The sequence below is a fragment of the Caloenas nicobarica genome, chromosome 5 (genome assembly GCF_036013445.1).
Source record: "Caloenas nicobarica isolate bCalNic1 chromosome 5, bCalNic1.hap1, whole genome shotgun sequence".
NCBI classification, from domain to species: Eukaryota; Metazoa; Chordata; class Aves; order Columbiformes; family Columbidae; genus Caloenas; species Caloenas nicobarica.
Genome location: NC_088249.1, coordinates 56,365,238 through 56,376,114, shown reverse-complemented (window position 1 = coordinate 56,376,114; position 10,877 = coordinate 56,365,238).

Sequence of the window (10,877 nt, the reverse complement as noted above, 5' to 3'; positions counted from 1 at the left end):
TTTTTTTGTACCGTGCCAACCTTGTTCCTTGCAGAAAATAAGACACATAATTTGTGTTCATTTCCCAGGAGATTGACAATTTTGCCCTAAGAGCCCGTAGGGATTTTATTGCTCCGAAGTTAGCACTCCAAAGGCTAGTAACACAAAGCAGCACTCCACTGCAGACAAACTAATCCTCCAACAGTGTTTCATTCAATCAAAAAATGCTGCAGATTGAAGGTGTTATTGCATGCCTGCCTTTTCATGAGATTATTGTGAATGAACCATGTTTTCCACTGAATAGTAACAGCAAAACAGCCCACCTATCTAAATATTTCCCATGGTAGTTTTTCCCTAAATGAGCAAAGGTTGGGAAACAAGTAATTTTTTTTAACCTTTTCCCTTTAAGTGTGCGAATAAAAGCTATTGTGGAAAATAGTTGATATTTGTAGTTTAAACTTCTAAAGTAAATTTATTCTATAATATGTGGTGCTAATCAGTTGTCAAGCTGATTAGATCCTGAAAACTCTATCTGTTTTTGTCTTCGTCTAAGTCTGAAAAAAAGTTGCTGAGAAATCTTGTTATGACACATTTGAATTTATTTTGCAACACTAATCTCTAGATAGCAGCCACTTTCCCCCGTGTACATGTTTTCCTTTTCAAAATCAATACCTGACTGTTCTTGTCCAGTACATGCACAGTTTTCTACAAAATTTGCATTAACAAAATATACTGTTTTGGACAAAATCTTGTTTCTGATGTTATGATTTTAGCAGAATGCCCATACCCTTTTTATTTTAGATGCTCAGCTATGTGCTTTTGTCTCTGAATGCGTTCATGTGTGTCCTGATGACAGACTTGAAAATTTAAAGAACCAAGATCTGTCTGCAGAAAGAGATAGCGTGGCTACTGCCTCAATGGATGAGATGATGTGTCAGTTCTTGATTCTGCCATTCCCTTCATTAGAGGCTTGAGACTGATCCAAGGGGCTCACATAAGAAATGAGGGGCGCAGCCTTGTCTTAGTCTCAGGATAGGATGGAATTTACTGTAAGTTCTCCCCAAAAAGCTCTTCAGTGAATTACACAAAGACAGGTGATTGTCCTATTGCCATTCCCAGTGGATGCATATTTTTTCATAGCCAAAATTTCAAAGCCCTGAAAAGTTATTGTCACATGTGGAGGGGACCCACAGAGTTGGCTCATGGGCTTGGTCACATCCCCCCATTTGGACCTGTTTGGAGCAGAATGGCTTTTCTTGTTGGGAAAAATAGGTCTGCCAGGAGTGCCTGTTTTGTTGAATATTGGGAAATCAGACTAGGTAGCTGTCAGCTGGATGTTTTTTTGCAGACTCATAGTTCATTCTTCAAAGAAAACAAAACAAAAAAACCCAACTGACCAACCAACCAAAAAAGAAAAAAGAAAAACCAAATAGTTAATCCAAAGCTAGGGATACATAGGTACCTTGTGAAATCCACGTTACCAAATAAGCTAATGACACAGTGACTGCTTTAGCTATGGACTGCTCTTTATTTCTCTTCATGTCTTACTGCTTCTTAGCAATTAAGTGTGTTGTTTCTAAGGTTCAGAGCCCAGCCTCACAGAACAGAGGTGAAGTTTCTATCTAGCTTAAAAAGGTTTTTACTGTGAGTGGCCATCAAGTACTGGAACACTATAAATGGACACTTACAGCTTGTTAAACTGGAAACAACTCCACTGATGCACGCCATCCCATTTGGCATTTTATGCAGCTGAGATGGAGGATGAGGGGATAAAGGTGTGATAATAATTAAAGCAGTGGGGGTAGGGAAGTGGTGATGATGAAATGTTTGCACTAGTAATTGTTTTATGAAGACAACAAAATGAAAAGGAGGAGGAAGGACGGAAAGAAAAGTTAGTGTAATGGGTGGTGTATTTATGAACTGAAGCCTTCTTTCCATAAAGTGAGGGGGGAAAAGGGTCTTTTAGCCAAAGGAGGTCATTCCATGCAAACCTCTAAAGGAAAGAGGATTTTGTAATGATAAAAGGAGGGGAGAGTACGCTTCTTACACTTTAATGATTTCTTTGCTGCTCACAGATAGGAACTGGAACTCTACACTATTAGCCACAAATGGCATTTTGAAATGACTTTTTTTTTTTTGGGCAAACCCAAAAGACATTGCTAAGATTTACATTTTCAAATATATGCTGACCTTTTTTTCCTCTTTCTTTTAGTTCATTTGTCATCAGTATGTAATTGAATCAATATATTTCCTGATCAACCCAAAGATTGAATAAGGTCATGGGAAGCCATGTGTGGACATTAAAAATCATTATTTTACTCAAAATGAGCAGAGATGGCATAGACCATTCAGAGTTCCAAATGAAATTCTATTAGATTCTATTACACTTTTACAATTATAGAGACGTTCCAATATTACAAGGGGAAATGAAGTCATAATAAAAAAGCCCAGAGGTGTATTACAAAGAAATGGGCATACTATTTTTCTAGTTAAAAACTTGATGAAAGGAGCTCTGCTACTTTTCAGTTGCTGAGATGTGACCTTGTTCTTAAATTAAAAAAAAAAAAAAGAAAAAAAGAAAAAAGTACCAGAGGCCAGCTTCCTTTTTACTCTTTCTACTTCTTGTTTCACAGCACGTTTCTAAGGAGGACAGGATACTTAAGCTGGTTCTTATTTTAAAAATATTTAGAGAAAGATGCACAGTAATAGTTTGATATATTTACACATGTATCATTTTAGTATCTGTGTCTGGAAAAGTAGTTTTGGGGAGCTGCTTGCCTCTTTGTGGAAGTTGAAAAGATAGGAGCTTTTGGCAGGTAAGAGACACAAACTTGATCATAATATATGCCTTCCCTAACTGTTCCTCTTTACTTCATCCCCCAACCCTAATTAAAATGTTTGATCAAGCTACAATTCATGGAACTGAGGTGAACTTCTTTTGATCAGAATATTTTGGGAAACCCAGAATCAGTGTCTGTAACAGGACCCATTCCTACACTTAGGAACATGCAGCAGTACATTCACCTGCAGCTAATGATGAGGTTTAGAGTTTTAAAGGCACAGTTATTATCTGACCAAGGGTTGTCTCATCTTGGCATTGCATGGAGAAGAGTGCAAGAAACCAGTTTGTGTTGCAGTTTTCACTCTGTTACAGACCTGCAGGAATGGGGGCGGATTTGATCGTAACTTTTTCCAAGAATCAAACACACTGTTTGCATTAGTTCTATATTTAAATGTTAGCTTAGATGTCCGTGAACTGTCTCTCTACTACTGCCTCCAAAGAAATAAGGCAAAGTATTGAGACAGTTCAGAGGTAAGTTCAATGAAAAATGAAGCAATGAAATGTTGTCTGAGATACACAAGAAACAGAGAAAAATGCTATGTTGTATTCTGATCTATCTACAAACCAAAAAATTAGTAATAGTAAGGAAATACAAAACTGAGAAATTATAGCAACACTGTAGGCCAAGCATGAAGTTTGAGTCCTACTCCTCATGGAAGGTTTCTGGACATCTGCTGACAAAATTAGGGTTGTACTGGGAAATATTCTTTGTATGTGTAGGTGTGTGTACACACAGGATTCTAGACTGGAACAGGCTGCAAAGGTAACTCAGTTTCCATGGGGGCATGAGGAAGAGAACAGAGTCTTCTACAGAACTATAAGTCAGATGGTAGCTTCAAAGGGAACTATTAAACTCTAGAATAATGCCTATTACCCACCAGAATAAATCTTAGTCATTTTCAGAAATGAACACTTCAGAGATCACCAAGCGGAGCAAGTGAAGGTGTGGGATAAGAAACACAATATCTTCTTTCCAAGGTTTGGGACACTAGCAGAGCTGTTCTGGAAGAATTCATAGTAATTAGGTCACCACTCGTCTCCTTTCTGCACGGTTACAGGCAGAAGCCGTGATTCAAGACAGAAAGAAGTACTTGAAGAGCCCCCCGGTAACGTCAATGAGCATTAGCATGTTAATATTCCCTAATGTTTCCAGTGTTACCTTTTATAGCATTCCCTTGGTACTCAAGCTTGCTTCGTCAAGTTATGTGGTCATCTAGGGACTCTCCTGGTACTTTCAGCATTACTACAGCGTTACTACAGTTTAAACAGACACGGCAACAAACCATGGCCGCATTTCCAAAGGCAGCTGAGCTGTGCTACTGGATGGATGCTTTCTGAGCACATTTATGATTTGGCCTTTATTTTTAATTGCTACATAAATGGAATGAACTCCTAATTTCAGGATATAGATCACAGGTTTACCCTTGTCTCTCTTTGAAGCTAGGAAAACTCTATTTAAATGTGCAGTGGAAGATAAGCTCTCCAGTGTGTTTCATTGGTGCCATTAGGTTTTTTTTTTCAGGCACTTGTTATGAGTGTGTAAGAGTAAATATCCTCTGGCTGCTCTTAACTGACTTCCCAGTAGCTGTTGTCTTGGTTTTGTTTCTTGATAGCCACCATGCATCTGCCATTTTGACCTCATAAACTGCAAATCTGTTTTTCTTCATGTTTTTTCTGTTCAATGATAGTCCTTTTGTCACCTGGGCAAGAGACTTCCTAACAACTTGGTGGGTTTGGGCACCTCCTCAGGACTTAGACAACTTCACAACTTTCAGTCAAAGAGTTGCAGAATATGTATGTAGTATGAGTGGCTATTGCAAATGAATACAAATACAGATTAGTTCGCTTCTCTCATGGAAGTGGTTTGCAATGGTAATCCTGATAATGTATGTTCACTTTTCTTGTTAAAGCATCTTGCTTGGTAAATGCGTTTTGAAGTGGCTTTGGCTGCATATACCTCACAAAGTCCTGTGCTGAGCTTGTCAGAAGGGGTTAGTATAGAATGCAATGAGGAGGAAGTAAAATCTCTTAATGAAGTGTGCGGTCCCTACTAAATTAGGCTGAAGTCACCTCCAAAGCAAGAGACTGATGTTGAATCTTGAGCTTGGGTTTCTACATGCTACCTCAAAGTTGGGCAGTGAGGGTTGTTTTAAGCCTGTTCTGTAATGAAAATGTATGCAAGTGTCATAGCAGCTTTTAAATGGCTAAGTAATAATTGATGAAATAGTCAATTGCTAGAATGACCTCCCCAAACCCTCCCAGCAGTTATTAAGACATTAAAGTGACGGAGATGGGATCAAGCTGGCAAATGAGAATGTGCGATGTCTTCACTGAATGATTTCCTGTCTAAGCAACCACTTTGAGTCCAGTATATTGTGCAATAGGTTTGAAAGCAAATGTCTAGTAAAAAATTGCATTTAAATGCCATGACTCTTTGGGGGGATTATTTTACCTGAAAATACTTATAGTTTTGCTGCTATTCTTACCCTCTCTTGTTCCTCTGTCAATGTGTTCTTTCAATATGGATAAAATGGTGAAAACAATAGGAAAAATAAGATAAATAATGTTTGCAAAACTATTTTTATTGTGCCGGTTTCAAAGAGGTTTTTAATTTTAAAACTTGTAAAGTACTTTTTTTTTTTCTCCAAGCCAAAACCTTTGTCCACCTCTATTTAATAGTCTTCACTTTTTGCAAATGTTAACTACAATAGTTCATTTTGGCAACCACCCTGCATTTTACAGTAGTTTCACACAAGCCAGCTGGTTTGAAGGGCAAGTTTTACTTTCCTCTCTTGTACTGTGTAGTACCTGCTCTCCTTCATGAGGAGAGCTATTCGAGTCTGACCTTAAATGATTTGTTGAAAGCCAGAAAAGGAGTCGGTGTTAGAGTGAAGGAATTTTGGCTTCTGATCCAGAGTTCAAATGACTAAGCCATACATCTGATAAAATGAAACTTAAACCTGTGACACTGCATACAGTACAGCACATTTAAAATGCATTTACTTCCCCACCCCAGGAGCTTCAATAGTTCCAAAATAACTTTTAAAAATAAATTGTTTATTGAAAGATTAAGAGCATTTTATTGACTTTGCAGTTATGGCCAATTTCAGTGCATTTTTGTGACAGTATCTAGCCACAAATAGTCTCTTTTCTACGTGTGATGGTTTTATTATGTGAAAGAAGTCTACCTACTGTTTATCCTTCCCTTGCTCTCATACTTACAGTCTCCCACCTTCCCCCAATGCTTTGTATGTCAAATGATCTTCCCGTCTCAATTCAAATCTCTTCTTAAGAGATGACTTCTTTGCAGATTTCCTATAATGATTCCCCCAAGATACCCATGCTGATTTGAAGACAGGACTTTCATCTATTGTAGCACGTATGGCTGATGACACAATTTCTGAACCTAATACTGCTGTGTTCAGAACAGTTTTGAAAAAATCTTTAAGAAAAAAATCAAACACTTTTTTCCTTTTGCTTGTCTTTTTTTCACTGTGCCTCTGTAACAAAAAAGCTTATTTTAAAAGCAAAGTAAATGAACAGATCAACTTTTAAATATGCAGAATAAATGATAATTAGTTCACAAATATTCTAAATATGAGCCTCTTTCTTTAATAAAAGTCTTTTAGTGCCCTCCACATCCAAGTGTGTGTAGAACTGCAGTATAATCAAATGCCTCCATAAACCTTGGCACTTTACTGACTCTTGCAGCCCTCTTGAACTTTCCTTTCCTGCTTGTGCAGCATAGATCCCTCTAAGGTCAGGGAGTGAGTATGGAGCTGGGCTGCTTTTGCAGCCAGTGTCTACATCATGAAGAATGGGGGGAGCCTGTCCTCACTGGGAGGTTCCTGACTCAGGAGTTAGTTTTTTGCTCAGTTTTTTAAAGCCAGGGTTGAGTATCCTGGAGTAAGGTGCCAGTTCTACCTTTTCAGCTGAGCCTTTGCCAAACATTAGACTAAAATATTACCTTCCTTTCTTTCTTTTTACTTAGCTGATTAATTTCTTCTTTCCCTGCTTTACTGACTTATCACAGATGGATTTTTTTTTTTTGCAAACTAATATTGACTACTCCCTTTTTTTTGGGCGTGGATGAACAATAAATTGTGAAAGTGGTGGATTATTTAGTAGTTACACATGACTATATTGAACAGTCTTCTAAAGCACCTATATGCTGCTAATTTCCACAGATGTGACAATTAGTTGACCTTTGGTCTGCTCTGGTATGGGAATTTCTATGTTCAAGGTACTTTCTCGTAATGTGTTACATGAAATCACAGAAAATGAGGCTGGGGCAAAATCCCTTGCAAATATTTTTATTCTGTTAGTTTCCAACCTGATTCTTTTTTTTTTTTAAATGTTCTTTATGTTAGGGGAAAAAACTTGGCCAATAATATTAGTGATGCAAATGGCACCTTCTCCTAATAATAAAATTGCCCAATAAAATCCAAAGAGTTCTGCAAAATGGCATGTTATTGCATGTGTGTGTTTGACATATGACCACAGGGCATGTATGAAGAAGCAAGCATGCATACACACAGACTTTGTGTAACTGTGGTAATTTTTAATCATAAGCCTAAAATGCTTACACTACCTGTCCACTCTTGTTGAATTTTGGACTCTTGCTTGTTCTATGACTTCTGTTTAGAATAATGTGCAAAGGAGGAAGAGTCATGGCTTTTCAATTCCAATCCAAAAAAAGTTAGCTTTGGCAGGTGATCAGAAAACATGCAAACAAAAATACTCTTAAAAAAAAAATCTCCCCTGCCCCCAACTTGTTTTGGATCCTTTGAACTGGAACCTCTGAGATAATAGGTGTATCATGGATATAGATCTGTAATCCATGACCTTATTACAAGTGATAAATTTATGTTTCCAAACCTAATTGCCTCACTAATGCACACCCACACCTGTCCTAACTAACTTTGGCCATTTTTCAAACTGCTGGTGAAAGCAGCTGATCAAAATTCTCTGCTGAAACAAAGCTGCATCTAGTGGGCAAAGTGAAAAATAATATCCTACCCACACAAACATAAAGTGCCATACAAAATGTAGACAGAACAGGTTTGGAAGAAAACTTGTTTAACTTTAAGCTTTGAACAGAAAGCTGTTTAATTTCCAGGCTTCACAGATGTAGCACCTTGAAGCTAATGGACCGGGACCAGTATTAATGAATGAAGAGTCTGGTCACTTGTGTCAAAATATCCAGGACTTCTTTTATCTTGTGTGATGGTTTCATTACATGATGACTCTAGTGCTTCACATCCTTCTCTCAAGCTACTGATCCATTAGGCTACAGCTTCTGATTCCTACCTATGACTTACTCAGACAAGCTCACGTTATAAGTCAGCAGGAACCTGACCAAGTAAAATTTGAAATAATAAATGTTCCTCTGTCATTTAGCAAAGCATGCCTCTGCAGGATTTGATCCTGTTAGATTTCCTGAGTAAAGCTGAATTAAATCACCATGTAGCCTTTGTGTAACCTTTCAGTGATGCAGCAGGTTTCACAGTAGTCATATCTCTAGCTTTCTTTTTTGATATGGTGGTCTGTAATATTGTGGTTAAAAGAAACAAATACTTTCCTCACTGCTTCTCCCCTTGGATTCTAGTCCAGAAATCCAAAATACATTTGAGTTCATTTGCATATGATCTATATAGCTCGTCATATATGCAAAGTTCCAGTTTACTCTGATCCTCTTAACTTTGTAAACCAAGTAGTAATTCTGCTTCACAGTGTTTTCTCCAATGCTCTTTATTCTCCTAAGAACTAAGTGTCTAGTATGCATATTGGTCCCAGTACATGTGGTGTTTAGGACTAAGTGATAAATGGGAATATATTGATTAGGAAAATCACTTAGCTCTCATTTCACAAATGTCACTGAATTAAGAGATCACTCTCATGTGAAGCAGGATTGTCTAGTTTGAATACTTTTAGGATTCTTCCATCTTCTATTTCAGAAATTAGCTGACTATTTCTAATAATTAAGCAAGGTAGTATCTCTTCAGTGTCTTCAGACATCCTTCCCAAAACCAAACATGTACCACACTTAAAAAAAAAACCAAACCAAAACAAACAAACCAACCAACCAACCAAACCAAAAAAACCCTGGCAAAACAAAAACACCCACCCCCCCAAGCCACTCTATGTAATAATTCAACCTAATGCTGTGGTCTTTGAAAACTGAAAAATCCTTGAAAATCACAACAGATATGGTTGGAAATAAAGTAGATGAAGGGTCACAATGGAGAGGGATAGGGAACTGAGTGAGAATTTCTGTAAAGAAAGTTGGTATACTTCCAGAGACATACAATGGGCCATTTTAAAAGCTGTCATTGAGAGAACAAGGTATGGAAAATCAGAGCAGGATAGCTAGAATCCTGTGTGTAAAAGCCACAGGTGATTCTTAATAGGCAGTAAATTAGCTGAAGGATAGAGTACTTATTTTTGTGGCAATAGCAATTCTTTCATTTTCCAGCAAGTTTTTAACTGAAAAGTAATGCAAAGAATAGGAGGGTAATTGTAAATTAGGAGCCAAATTATGCTAGAGACAATTGAATAAGTTCTGACTTTTCTTACTGACAGACATGTATATTAATAGTTGGCACTTATTGAACCAAATATGAATATTCATCTTCATTTATATTTCAAGGCCTTTCATTCCTCAAGGACCCACAGTGCTTTTGACCAATTTTCATCCACATTACTAAAATGACAGCTTTCACTCCTGGGCCCTGACAGAGGTCTGCAGAATTCATTGGAGGTCCTGGGAGGAGGGAACCAGCTCCCGCTCCCAGCTGTCCACAAACACTCATTAAGAGAGGCAAATATCCAGCAGAATCTCTGTGAGAATTTTTAATCACGCAAAGGCTCTGCTAATTAGGTAGCTGATGGGGCATAGAGAGCACAAGGACGAATTCTTTAAACAAAGGACTAGAAACTTTAAGAGCTTTAATTACTTGGGCACAGAGTTCATTTCAGAACTTGGGAGCAAATTATTCTAATAACAATAAGACCAAGTAGCAGGCCATATTAGTGAGAATTGTGTAGAGAAGTTCAATTTTCTTGGGCTGTCACAACCGTGATTGGAGCATATTGGAAACTGAGGGAATTGTGAAGGTATTAATAATAAACTTTATTGTGAAATGGATTTGATGCAGAAGATTTCCTATCAATGTGCGTTCTGTTCCTCTTTTCTGTGATTACTGCTTTGCCAGGGAGCATCGCGCTGTGCCCTATACCTCAAAATCCTCGTGTAGCTCAAGAGGCAGATACTTTTACACAAATGAAGAACAATGGCTATTTTCAAAACAAAATCCTTCCTTTTGTTTAGTGCAGCAGACTGTCGCCAAAACCTAAAAACCAGAAGTATGTTGTTTTGTTGTTGGCTAGAAGAAAATCTATTCTGCTGGCTGAAGATTATGGGTTTGTTTTTTGCTTGCTTTGTAAGTGCATAAATAATATGGCTGTGTTGTACGGTTGCTCCCATGACACAAAGCAGGCTAGAACTATTTCCAGGATCCCTTTCTCCTAGTTGGAATAAGGAATAGACAGAAATTGCTGAGGAAATGGGGAAAAAAACAGAGAGCCTGAAGGATTCAAATTAGGAACCTGTGCTCTCCTACCCACCAAAAGAATACAGAAAGTATGCAGCACTCTTTCCCTTGGAAAATGGAAAACAGCTGATGTGCTACTCTTGTTATCATAGCTGAGAAATCTTAGCAAACTTGACTGTAATTGAGCACAAGGGACACATCCTGCCTGTGTGCTGGATGAAAAGCTGATTTCCTTTGGGCAGAAACCGGGGTGACCAGGCATGAAAGGAAAGAAGGCGTTTGATGTTTGCTGCAAAAGGTTTGCTGGCCTTGGATATCTACGTGGTCAGAGTTGGGGGAACCAATGTGTGGTACACCTGCCGCTTATTGTAAATCTTCTGTGAAGATACACATTGAAATTTCTTCCCTTTTTTAGGAAGGACTGTAACTTGCCTGGAGGTCAGTTTCTGACAAGGAGAAACCTGGTAGCTTTTACCACGTGTTTAGAGAAAATCAGGTTCTAA